This window comes from Cryptomeria japonica, chromosome 1 (genome assembly GCF_030272615.1).
Source record: "Cryptomeria japonica chromosome 1, Sugi_1.0, whole genome shotgun sequence".
In the NCBI taxonomy this organism is placed as follows: Eukaryota; Viridiplantae; Streptophyta; class Pinopsida; order Cupressales; family Cupressaceae; genus Cryptomeria; species Cryptomeria japonica.
In genome coordinates, this window is record NC_081405.1 from 255987011 (window position 1) to 255998041 (window position 11031).

Genomic DNA, 11031 nt, shown 5'->3' on the forward strand with positions numbered 1-11031 from the left:
GTTCTGTTGACTTTTGATGTTGGTTTGTTGTTTGTCTTGGTTGTCTCTTGTTGTCTTGTAGTGCTATTTGATCTATCCTTTTGATCTTTCTTGTACAAGGGTCAGGGGCCCTTCCGAAATCCACGCTTTTTTAATAAAAAACAACATAAATAAAACTTAAATATGCTAATTGAAAACATTAAGTCTTAGCTATGATTTCCTACATCATTTAAATTACATTAATGATCGGAAACTGAAGCCCCCATTTGTAATCTCAGCCATTAATCCCTGATTACACTCAAACTTTAACAATTAGAAAGTAACATAATATAAATCTAATAACACATTTTTTTTTTAAATGTATAATTAATAATAGATTTTAACAAGCCCTATAAACTAATTTAATTTTAAAAAGTAAAAAATTAGAACCACCACAATCGCCATATAGAGGGAAAGCGAAAACTACGAGTAGCTTATGGTATCATATTAGAAATAGATTTCCTTTCTCTTATTACTACAACCCGAAATACCGTTTTTTGGGGGAATTAATTTTTTATTTATCTTTATTATTAGTAATAAACGTATTATCGAGAATCTTCAACAATGGGTATTTGGTCTAGTGGTATGATTCTCGCTTCGGGTGCGAGAGGTCCCGAGTTCGATTCTCGGAATACCCCTTTATCCATACAGGGTTATGCGGCGAAAAGCTGACGACACTTTGGACAAAGATGAAATATAACTTTTTGATTTGAAAAATCATATGGCTATGTCAGCTTTACATCTAATCTTATTTTTAAAAATATATATTATTTCCATAATTTTATTTGCTTAAATTCAATTTAAAGCTCTCTTTGAACCAATTTGATTACGTTTTATATTTTATCTTTATCAATTTAAATAATTTATTTTAAAAATTATAGTTGTAAATGTAGTGAGTAGCATATAAGTGACATGTCTTTGTGAAAAGGTTGGGAAATTTTCTGAGGTTTAACTAATTCTAACCTCACATATTTCAAGGGTTAAGTCTTGATGTACAATTTATCTATCGATTATCTAGGGTTGATTTTCTAAGCATAAAAAAGAATCTACTTCAAATTTTTCTTTGTAAATTTGATCCCTAAAATTTTCAATTTCAAAACTTAAAATAGACTTTAGCTAACTTTTTTCCTTCATTGTTACCCACCAACTTTAGTACAAAATATTTAATTACATACTAGAGTGTTGTATAAAATAACAAACCGTAATTCATTATAATCATTTATGAATCATTAAGACACCAAGAGTATATCAAGAAACATCATTCATTAGAATTGCATCAACACTTAGCATAAGATCAACTATTACACATGACTAATGTCATAACCCTCCCCAAACACTTATACTTCAACATATGATTATGAAAAATAATACTAGATTTGTTTATTAAATAATAATTTATTAAAATTATATAATTAAACATTGGTGAATATTATGTCATTAACATTATTTCCATTATACTTTACTTGGATGAATGTTGTTGATTTATATCAGTTATATCTTGTAAGGACAATCAAATTCAAAATCAGATTTAATGAAGGTCTAGTGACTATCCATTTCCACAAATGCAACATGAACTTGAATAAGCATACCAACATAATACTAATCTTAATTTCCTTTGATTGTATTCTATTCTATTTTACTCTAATTGTATTGTATATGTTTGATCCTTGTTGCATCAACTATGTTCAATTCACAACCAACTTGTGATTTGGTTTCTAACCTTTGTAAAGGATTAGTGGAACTTATAACTTTTCTATTGAAGCTAATAATGTAGCTAAGCATTCCTTTATTGGAGGCATCAATATCTCTTTCAATTAGGCTTAGAAATTAAAAACATGCATGCTATTAGACATTTCTAAGGCGTCTAGAAAAATGTTCATAATATAATATATATTTTTTGTATTCAAGAAGATTTGAACTCAGCGCCATTTAGGTTCTTTCAACATGGAATTTACCATAATACCAAAGATTCAATAGTCATAATATAATATGTTTAGTGGTTCTAATACGCATAATAGATTTTTCGCTTCAACTATTGATCTTCAAATTAAATTACCATCGCCTTAATATTGATACAAGATGGCTATAGAAGAAACATTTTCATCAAGCATCCTCCAACTCAATGTTGTTGGTTGCTTGCAACTAAACATTTTCATGCAATTGAGTCCAACGCTTGCCATGAGTGAGTAGAAAAAAGAGGTGCATTCATTTCATCATTTTACATTTTGAAATTATTTAGCTATTATAATTTTGAGAAGATTGTCATTGACCATGGTTTTTAAATTTCATTTCCTTTGTTGATTTACTTTAAATTTGCATTTTCTTATTTATCTAAAGTCATTATAAATCTATTATTTCTATTAAGTTCATTATAATATAATTAATAAAAATATTGCATATTTATTTTTATTATGATAAGTTGTTTGTTTCACCTATTTGTTGTTGGGATCCAAGAACACTGAAAGGGAGAGGGGGGAGAGGAGGGGGGGGGGGGGGGGGGTTGAATCAATGTTCTTGGATTCCAACAATTGGTATCAGAGTTAGTTCCTTGGAAGAAGTTTAACCACTTGAGGAAGATCCAGAATCTGGGATCAATGTAAACTGGTCTGCAACAACAACTTCAACTTTCTCTTGAGGATCTTGATAATGAGCAAATGGAAAATAGTAAATTGAAGAATGAACTAATGCAAGCCAGAGAACACATCATTTCATTGCAAGGAAAGATTTCAACTGTTCAAGCCAAGAGGAAGGAACTATGTGGTCAATTGCAAAATCAGAATAGTGATGAGGAAGATGCTATGAAGGATCATTGTCAGAAACTCACTCAGGAGAACACTATCTTGAAGAATGAGATGCAAGCCCTAACCATGAGAATGTGCAAGGAGATTGGAGACAGAAAGAAGAATGAAGAAAACCTAGCTCAAGCATTGAAGGACGGATATGATGAATGCAACAGACTGACACATAAGAATGACATGTTCAAACTTGAGTTGGTCCAGTCCTGAAACAATGAATAGGAACTTGAGAGACACTACAAATGAATACAAGGACAAATTCAAAGTTGGTTCTACCAAACTTGATGAACTACTAAAGAGTCAAAGAGATGCTAATGATAAGAGAGGTCATGGTTATTAAGAAGGAGAAAGATCCGGTACTGCACAACAAGATCAATCATCCAGTCAGAAGCAGAATCATGTCAACAACTGGAACCAAAAATCACCGGTAAGACAACCTAATGCTCACAAATTCAACGTTACATGCTTTGTTAGCAATAAATATGGTCATATAGCAAGTTAGTGCAGAAATAGGAATAATCAGAACAATGCATCATTCAACGGTCTTGGAAATGTAAGATGTCATGCATGTATTAGATTTGGACATATGGATAACCAATGTAGCACAAAAGGAAATTAAGGGTTTAACAAATCAATTCAGAAGAACAATATTGTTTGTTATGCATGCAACAAGATTGGACATATTGCTAAATATTGCAGAAGTAAGAACCCACCAGTAACAAATAAAAATGCAAATGAGAAAGGAAAGGCAAAGGTGGAAGATATCAGAAAACAACATGAGAAAAGATGGGTAAGGAGATCAGACACACAACCGGCAGAACACCTGGTAGAGTCATCGTGTTGAAATGTGGCGACTGATCAGCAAAGTACTATACACTCAGCACGTATCCTTGTGGGGGTCTGGGGCCGGGCCGGGCCTCGAGCAGGGGTTCGGGGGTGGCAGCCCCCAAGAAAAGCGGGGGTTTAGGGGCGGCAGCCCCCGAGAAATTTTTTTTTGCCGTTTTTTTGTTGATGAAAACTGAAATTGTAATAAAACCCTAAAAAGGCCGACTTTGTTTGTTGCCCTAAAAACGCATGTTATAAGCAGTTGGGATGCTTAAGGCATTGTAAGGTTGATGTATTGTTTTTGCTGGATAATAAGAAATATTGGACGGCTGTGTATGGTGGACGTAACCCATTCTGGGTGAACCACGTTAAATCTCTGTGTTATCTGCGTCCTGTTTTATTTCTTTATCTTTTGTATTTAAATTTGCATATAATTGTTAGTTCACATTTGCTTCGGATCTGCTTGAAACCCTAACAATTGGTATCAGAGCGAGGTTTTCTGTAAATTGGCAGGAATTTCAGATTTGAGTGGGAGCAATGGAGGATTCCAAATTCAAGGTCGAAAAGTTTAACGGCTAGAATTATCAGTTATGGAAAATGCAGATGGGGGATTACCTATATCAAAAGGATTTGTGGCGGCCATTGGAAGGAAAGGCAAAGAAACCGACCACAATATCAGATGAAGAGTGGGACATTTTAGATAGAAAGGCACTGTGATCCATTCGATTGTGCCTTGCATCGTCTGTAGCATTCAATATAACAGAAGCAAAAATGACTGTAGATTTGATGGCAACATTGGCTAAGCTGTATGAGAAACCCTCGGCTTCGAATAAGGTATTTCTTATGAAGCGTTTGTTTAATTTGAAAATGAGTGAGGGAGGATCTGTAGCGGAGCACTTAAATGAATTTAATACAATTACCAGTCAATTGTCTTCGATAAAAATTACCTTTATTGAAGAGGTTAGGGCTCTCTTGATTTTATGTTCTTTGCCAGAAAGCTGGAATAGCTTGGTTATGGCTGTAAGTAACTTTGTCTCTGGTAAAAATACTTTGGTATTTGATGATATTGTTGGTGTTATCCTAAGCGAGGAAATGCGAAGGAAAAGCACAAGTGAGACTCCAACATCATCGGGTAGTGTTTTGAATGTGGAGAACAGAGGAAGATCAAAGGAAAGAGGAAAAGGCCCTGGGAATGAGAAGTCACGAGGGAAGTCAAAGAAAGGATGCTCTCAATCTAGAGGAAAGAAAGATTGTTGGTACTACGGAAAGCCTGGTCATCTAAAGAAAGACTGTTGGTCTCGAAAAAACAAAGAAGGAGACAAAAATGAAAATGACAGTAAGGAAGCTAATATTGCAAGTAATACTTTACAAGATGCTTTAATCTTATGTTTGGATAATGTTAATGATTCCTGGGTAATAGATTCTGGAGCTTCATTTCATGCTACACCCCATAGAAAATATTTTCTAGATTATGTTCAAGGTGATTTTGGACAGGTATATTTGTTTGATGATGAGCCCTGTCAATTTGTTGGAAAAGGAAAGATAAAGATCAAGTTGCAGAATGGTAATGACTGGTTTTTGCAGGAGGTAAGACATTTTCCTAATTTAAGAAGAAATTTAATTTCTGCAGGGCAACTAGGTAGTGAAGGTTGCATAGTTACCTTCTCAGATAGTATGTGGAAGGTCACTAAAGGATCATTAGTAGTAGCTAAAGGTGCGAAGGTAGACACATTATATCTGTGTACTGGTAACACTTACTCTACCTTAGCTGCTACAGATAAAGTTACTACAGGGACAACAACAATAAATGTTGCAAGAACAGATTCGATAATGTGGCACCATAGGCTTGGGCACATGAGTGAGAAAGGGATGAAAATCCTTCACTCCAAAAATCTATTGCCAGGACTAAAGAAGATTGATTTAGAGTTCTGTGAAAATTGTGTTTATGGTAAACAGAAAAGAGTCAGATTTCTCAAAGTTGGGAAAGAGAAGAAGAGTGAGAAGTTAGAGCTTGTACATTCAGATGTATGGGGACCAGCTCAGGTATCATCTCTTGGTGGCTCTTGTTATTATGTTATTTTTATTGATGACTCAACCAGAAAAACATGGGTATATTTCCTAAAACAAAAATCAGATGTTTTTGAAACTTTTAAGAAATGGAAAGCTTTGGTTGAGAATGAGACAGGGAAAAAGTTGAAGTGTCTCAGATCGGATAATGGAGGTAAGTATTGCAGCAAAGCATTTGAAGATTACTGTTCCTTAAATGGGATTCGAAAGCAGAAGACAGTTCCAAGAACTCCACAAGAAAATGGTGTGTCAGAGAGAATGAATAGGACTATTATGGAACGTGCGAGGAGCATGAGATTGCATGCTGGATTGCCCTTACATTTTTGGGCAGATGCTGTACATACTGCTATCTATTTGATAAATAGAGGACCTTCAACCCCTTTGGATGGTGGTATTCCAGAGGAGGCATGGACTGGTAAAAAGGTAAATTATTCTTTTCTAAAAACTTTTGGTTGTGAAGCTTTTGTCCATGTTGATAAAGAAAACAGAACCAAGCTTGATGCTAAATCTCATAAATGTGCCTTCATTGGATATGGGATAGATGATTATGGCTATTGGTTATGGGATTTTAAAAATAAGAAAATAATTAGAAGTAGAGATGTTATATTCAATGAGAAGGTTATGTATAAAGAACGGATGCAGGAAAAGAAGCATGAACAGGACAAACAAGAATATGTGGTGTTGGATGAGATTCCTGAAAATGAAATGCCACAGGTACCTGATGCTCAGCAACAACAGATTGTCCCACAAACTCCTGCAAGTGTTAGACGTTCCATGAGGACAAGTAGACCCCCTGAAAGATTTTCTCCTTCTTTTTATTCTATTTTATTAACGGATTCTGGTGAACCAGAAGAATATGAAGAAGCAATGCAGGTGGATGCCAAACAACAGTGGCAGCTAGGCATGAAAGAGGAGATGGACTCCTTGATGAAAAATAAGACTTGGAACTTAGTCCCTTTACCCGCAAAAAAAAGAGCCTTGCCTAACAAATGGGTTTATCAGCTGAAGGAGGAGGAAGGAGGTCAGAAAAGATATAAGGCCAGACTTGTGGTAAAAGGTTTTGCACAGAAAAAGGGTATAGATTATGATGAAATATTTTTTCCAGTTGTAAAAATGACTTCAATTAGAACTGTAATTAGTCTTGTGGCTGTAGATGATTTACATCTTGAACAATTAGATGTCAAAACAACTTTTTTCCATGGAGATTTGGAGGAGGAAATTTACATGTTGCAACCACAGAGATATGAGGTCAAAGGTAAGGAGAACTTGGTATGCAGGTTGAAGAAAAGTCTGTATGGCCTAAAGCAAGCACCCTGACAATGGTATTTAAAATTTGATAGTTTCATGGCTGAACACGGTTATCATAGATGTCATTCTGATCATTGTGTATATTTTAAGAGATTTGATAATGGGAGTTATATTATCCCGTTGCTTTATGTTGATGACATGCTTGTTGCTGGGTCTAACATGCAACATATAAATGATCTTAAACAGAAATTAGCCAGGTCATTTGCTATGAAGGATTTGGGTGCAGCTAAGCAAATTCTCGGTATGAGGATTACACGGGACAGGAAAAATAGAACCTTGAATTTGTCCCAAAGTGAGTATATAAAGAAGGTGTTGAAAAGATTTAACATGCAGGATGCAAAAGTAGTTAGTACACCTTTGGCTAGTCATTTCAAATTGAATAAGGAGATGTGCCCAAAGGCATAGGAAGAGGTTAATAAAATGTCTAACATCCCGTATTCATCAGATGTTGGCAGTCTGATGTATGCAATGGTATGCACAAGTCCAGATATTGCACATGCAGTGGGAGTTGTGAGCAGGTTTATGAGTAATTCGGGTATGGAACATTGGAATGTTGTGAAATGGATTCTTCGGTATTTGAAAGGAACTACTACGAAGGCATTATGTTTCAAAGGATCTAATGCTGCTCTAAGTGGATTTGTTGACTCTGATCTGACAGGTGATATTGATTCATGGAGGAGTACTACAGGGTATGTTTTTACTATAGGGGGAACTGCAGTCAGTTGGATTTCTAGGCTACAAAAGGTTGTTGCACTTTCAACCACTGAAGCTGAGTATGTTGCTGCTATAGAAGCCAACAAAGAGATGATTTGGTTGCAATGTTTTCTTAAGGAATTGGGTCAGACACAAGAGGATAGCCCATTGTATACTGATAGCCAGAGTGCCATTCATCTTGTGAAGAACTCTGCTTTTCATTCAAGGACAAAGCACATTCAGCTCAGGTACCACTTCATCTGGACTATTTTGGAGGAGGGTCAGTTACAGCTTGAGAAGATTCACACAAGTGAGAATCCTGTCGATATGTTCACAAAGGCAGTTCCACAGGAGAAGCTGATTTCTTCATCAGTTTCTATTGGTCTTCTTGATTGATAATTGTGGAATTTATACCAGTCAAGTCTTAGTGTTTTATCCAGCGGATGTTGCATGTACAGTGGTGTTGTGTAGTATCAGTCTCCAAGTGGGAGATTGTTCGGTGTGGAGCCTGATCAGTCTCCAAGTGGGAGATTGTTGAAATGTGGCGACTGATCAGTAAAGTACTGTACACTTAGCACGTATCCTTGCGCGGGGTCTGGGGCCGGGCCGGGCCCCAGGCAGGGGTTCGGGGGCGACAGCCCCCAAGAAAAGCGGGGGTTCGGGGGTGGTAGCCCCCGAGAAAAAAAAATTTGCCATTTTTTTGTTGATGAAAACCGACATTGTAATAAAACCCTAAAAAGGTCGACTTTGTTTGTTGCCCTAAAAATGCATGTTATAAGCGGCTGGGATGCTTAAGGCATTGTAAGGTTGATGTATTCTTTTTGCTGGATAATAAGAAAGATTGGACGGTTGTGTATGGTGGACGTAACCCATTCTGGGTGAACCACGTTAAATCTCTGTGTTATCTGTGTCTTGTTTTATTTCTTTATCTTTTGTATTTAAATCTGCATATAATTGTTAGTTCACATTTGCTTCGGATCTGCTTGAAACCCTAACACATCGGGCCCTACATCGGAAGCAAGAACAACCGGTAACTAAGGCACTCTGCCTTAAGGGTAGGCAAATCATTGAAGATCATGCAAATACCTCAGATTGAATCTGTAGTCAGAGAATTATGATTGTGGATGGATACTTGGGCAATTTCAAGTGTTTACCGGAACCTACTCACAGACTACGTGACCTGGTAAAACTTCCCAGTAGCATTTATGACAATGAAAAATTAGGGTTAACAGCGATAAAAAGGAAAGTTAAGTTGTTTTCTTCACACAACGATTGAGCATTCAAAAGAGCAATTTTCAGAGCATTCAAGAGTTCAAGATGATTTGTGTGAGCATTTTCTTTCTAAAGCGATTTCATCTTCTAGTAGTTTCTTGAGGTATTTTTTCGTTAGCAGAAACCCTAGTTTCGACACTTCTTTGATCATGTCTTCTTCATCCAAAGTTGATACTCCTTTGGTGGTGGAAATCAAGAACCGCCCTCATCCCAAATTCAAGAAGCACCCCTTCAAATCTCTTTTGGATGAACCTTTGGGATCCTTCTCGAGCATATGCCATGGTGTTCTTCACATCGAAGATATTAGGGCATACATTCATTGTGACATCGAGGACCATGGGGATTATGAGTTATCTTGCATTTTCACTGAGAATTTGATCGCAGATAACCAGTTGAAACCAAAATTTGCCCACTTGCAGAGGAAGGGTTTCACTCAATTCATGGATTTTCCCACATTTGACGAAGCGGAATGGGTCCGTTACATTCTGAGCCGCATTCACGAAGAATTAATCTGGTTGGATTGGCCCTACAAGATCATAGTGAGGAGGTAATCAATAAAATCACCTACCTACACAAGATTGGAAGTCTACCTGGCCCTAGGTGCAAACTCTCCAACACAAAACTCTGCAAACTCACCAGTGCCACCTTCGATGGTCATTTGATGAGAGTTGATGATGTAAAGGAAATTGATGTTAAATTTGCTGCAATGATAATCAAATACAAAGTTTACCAGTTAAACCGACTGAACTCTGTCTCCAGTAACAACATTTTGATTGCTCATCAAATGGTGAAGGAGGATGCACACTACGATCTCTATAGTGTGATGCTAAAGGAGCTGATGTTGAACCTTTAGAAGATCAAGCAAGATAAGAAAAACACCTTCCAGTATAGTTCTTTTGTTATTTGCCTAGCATTCTACTTTTTGGATACTGTTCCCAGTTATGGGAAGATACAATGAGCTTTTGATCGTCCGGTAGCCACCCAAATAGCTCAAATTTTGGATAGTCAAGGGGATAAATTGAAAAAGGCAAATTTATGGGCATTTTTCAAAACGTTCCAGGAAGAAATGAAGAACGGGTCTAGGATTCCTAAATCTATAGTAGAAAAATATAAAGATACAATATGTTTTATGGTAAATAAGGATGAATGCATGATGGAAGAAGTTCAGCCTAGGACAGTCTGGATCATGCCTATGGGTTACGAGGTGGATGAGGCCACACTGGATGCTTATGCTCAACGTCTATTGCAAGCACCAGTTGATGAAAAAGAGGAGAAATTTGGCACAGCCCGAGAGAAAGGTCTAAAAGTTCACCAAGAACATGTTGCACTGGCTATCAAAAGGAAAATGACCAAGGTTACAGCTGATACCTTAATAAGTGAAGGGCATGATAGGGAAAATGTAGAACAAAAAGTTAAAATTCTTGAAACTTAGAGAAGAGAAGAAATGAAACAGAAAAGGAAGGAAGAGAGGGAAGCCAAGAAGGTAGCTCAGGCCACACCCAATGTGGTCCCAGTACATCCTGAGTCTTCCAAGCAACCATAATCATTATTCATTGAGCCTGTCAGTTCTAAACCGGCTGAACAAGTAAAGAGAAAACAGAAGGCAACCTGGCAGTATATGACAGTTTCTTCAGAGGAGATCGAATCAGATGAAGAAATTAAGGTTACTCCAAAGAAGAAAGGTGTTTTTGCAAGGGTAGTACGGGAGAAGGAGGAAGAACAGAAGGAAGAACCAACTAAGGAGCCTCCCCGGAAACCTAAAATCACCATCGTACATAAATGAAAGCCAAAGTTAGATGAGAAGTCTAAACTGGAAGCCAAAAGAAGAACCGGTAAGAAGAAATTAGATGCTCAAGACTTTATTGATAAGATTATTAATAATGGTAATTTGGACAATATTTCCACATTCTTTGATAAATTGGATAAGAAGGACAAAAAGAAGATTAAGGAAGCAATTATTTTATATCTTGATTCTTTCAGTACAACATTAATTGAGTTAGAGAAAATTTTGCCCAAAGAATTGTATGATATTCTAGAAGTTTGAAAATTACAT

At 36.6% G+C, this 11031-nt stretch overlaps 1 non-coding gene across 1 annotated transcript; it reads left to right on the forward strand.

Annotated features, from left to right (window-relative positions):
• The first annotated feature begins 584 nt into the window (after nucleotides 1-584).
• Nucleotides 585-656, forward strand: TRNAP-CGG (transfer RNA proline (anticodon CGG)). Its single transcript has one exon. It is a non-coding gene; the product is annotated as a tRNA-Pro (tRNA).
• The last annotated feature ends 10375 nt before the right edge of the window (nucleotides 657-11031 follow it).